At 41.2% G+C, this 2,568-nt stretch overlaps 1 pseudogene across 1 annotated transcript in view; it reads left to right on the forward strand.

The window, feature by feature from the left end:
• Positions 1 to 2,568, forward strand: part of LOC110305432 — a 34,587-nt pseudogene that overhangs the window by 25,450 nt on the left and 6,569 nt on the right. The window contains exon 9 of the transcript XR_003838008.1: positions 2,151 to 2,277. The product of XR_003838008.1 is annotated as a zinc finger protein 850-like (transcript). The remainder of the gene's footprint in view (positions 1 to 2,150; positions 2,278 to 2,568) is intronic.

The following is a 2,568-nucleotide window of genomic DNA, read 5'->3' on the forward strand; positions in this document are numbered from 1 at the left end:
GGCTGGCCTCGAACTCAGAAATCCGCCTGCCTCTGCCTCCCGAGTGCTGCTGGCTCAGACTCCTATGGGGACATTCCAGGAGTGAAATATCTGAATCCTATGCTATTTATAATTTTAGTATTTTGAGGACCTTCCCTATTGGTTCTACAGTGGCTACCTTAGCTTAGATATCAGCCACAATCAGTGTTTTTCATTGATAACTGCTTTCATGGGTGAAATTGCGATGCTCCTGTCAATTTTATTTGCATTTTCTTGGGAGCTGATGACAGAACATTTTTTTCATCTACCTATTGGGCATGTACACTTCATCACGTGAGGAATGTTTATCTGCTCATTTGGTTTGCCCGTTTATCAATTGGAATATTTCTGAGTTTTATGTTTACTTTTTTGAGTTCTTGAGGTATTGTAGATGTTCCTGTTAAATATGTCACTGGCAACAATTTGGTCCTGTTTTGTAGGCTCCTTGCCTTGCAAAATATTCTTAATTTCATGCTCTCTTAATTTGTCCATTCTTGTATTAGATTCCAGAGCTTTTAAAGTCTTTTTCAAACAATTCTGCCTGTGCTTCTTATGCCTGTGCTTCTGACAGACTCCGAGCCACTATTGCAGTAAATGGGAAATGCTGAAACATTTCCTTTAAACTCATTTCCAAAACAAGGCGATTCAAACTGGGCAGTGGTTGAAGGCTTGGCCAGTGCAGTGGGACAAGAGAGAGAAAGACAGGGGATACTGTTAGGAAAGGCAGAAATGAATCATCTTCATGTTCAGGTGGTGTGGTCATACACCCCACACCCCAAACACTGCCAGAAATTCTCACATCTTAAAACACTTCGAACAGTATGTCAAGAATAGAAAATCAGCCATTAACTAGTAACCGTCTTACAGAGAAAGAAATCAGTCACATTTATAATATAAATTCAGTAAGCCTAATAATGTAATAACTGAATTATGAGGCTAAAGCCCTCTATCGTGAAGACTTCTCAAAGAAATTGAGTAAGAAAATGTAAGAGTGAAAGAATTCCTATGCTCATGGATTGGCCATGTAGTTTTTCCATAGATATATGTTTATTCTGAAATAGGTTTGAATACACATCTCTACGTAAGTTCTGTATGTGTGTGTGTGTGTGTGTGTGCACGTGCGTGTGTGTCTGTGTGTGTGAGTGTTTGTGTACGTTCATGTTCCTGTTTTGAAACAAAGTCTCTCCTGTGTCCTGGGATGACCTTGAACGTGAATTCATCTTGCCTTCACTTTCCAAGTGCTCGGATCACAGATAAGAGCCATCATGCCTGAATACACCTTGAAGTATACTAATAAATTATCTAATATTGAACTTTCTTGTTTTCCCAGAATAAATTGTAAAGTCTTGTACGGTTCTCAATGTCTGCGTTTTTTCCTCAGTCGCTGAATACAAGTATATTTTCCATTCTTTGTTTACTGTCCTAAGTTGCTTTAAAGCAATTTAAACTCAGTTTGATGGCGCTAGCTGCCTCTGAAATTTCTAATTCTTTATGTTCTTTGTAAGTGCTTGTTGTAAGCTCTTGTTTGTCCAATTGCCTGTTAGGCATCTGTACATTTGATCACAGAACTCTAGATAAGCCTGTCTAAGATCATTGTAACTCCTGCCCACTGCAGTGATTGTCATTCCCCCTAGTCTCAGTTTACCCCCTATGTAGACCAGGCTTGCCTCAGACTCAAGAGATCCCCACCTCTGCCTGTGTGGATTAAAGGTGTACATCGGTACACCCAGCCAATTTGCCCTTTATTATAGGACACTGGTGATGTGTATTTCTTTACAGATATTAGCAACTCTTCTGGTTTTAGGGAGGATGTATAAGGCTACCTATGAAAATGAATTTGGAAGTATATTATGAATAACAATTTTGGAGTTGAGGTATGTGTTTAAGTAGAAAGCCAAACGAATAATAATAATGTGCACATACTGCCTTAGTCACTCATCACTAAGCTAAGAGTGTGCAGGGCATCTTGTAGTTTGTCTTGGTTGGTTGGTTTTTTTGTTGGGGGGATGTGGGGGATCCTTCCTTAATAAAGAATCTCATTTAAGAGGAGCCTGTGGAGAGGAGTGCCTCACATATTCCTCTCTCTGACCTAAGGCTGAAGGCTTGAGTTGAGGAGAAATGTCTCATTACAGGGCTTGGTGTCATTTGAGGATGTGTCTGTGGACTTCACCTGGGATGAGTGGCAGGACCTGGATGACAGTCAGAGGAAGCTCTACAGGGACGTGATGCTGGAGACCTACAGCAGCCTGCTGTCCTTGAGTGAGTGAAAGTCCCTGGAGTGCTATTAGAAGCGTGTTCCTTTTTGGTAAATACAGGAGCCGCTTAAGTCAGTGGGTGGTGGTTGTTGGTTTTGTTTTTTCTCTGTGCTTGTGCCCAAACCTAGAGCCTTGTGCATCTAAGAAGCACACTGCCGCCAAGCTTTTCACTGACGCAGAGTGGCTCCATATTCATAATCAAAGTTGTCGTTTCGGTATCTGTAGTATATATGATGATAAAAATGTTTTATAAGCCGGGCGTGGTGGCGCACGCCTTTAATCCCAGCACTCGGGA

This window comes from Mus caroli, chromosome 11 (assembly GCF_900094665.2).
Source record: "Mus caroli chromosome 11, CAROLI_EIJ_v1.1, whole genome shotgun sequence".
NCBI lineage: Eukaryota > Metazoa > Chordata > Mammalia > Rodentia > Muridae > Mus > Mus caroli.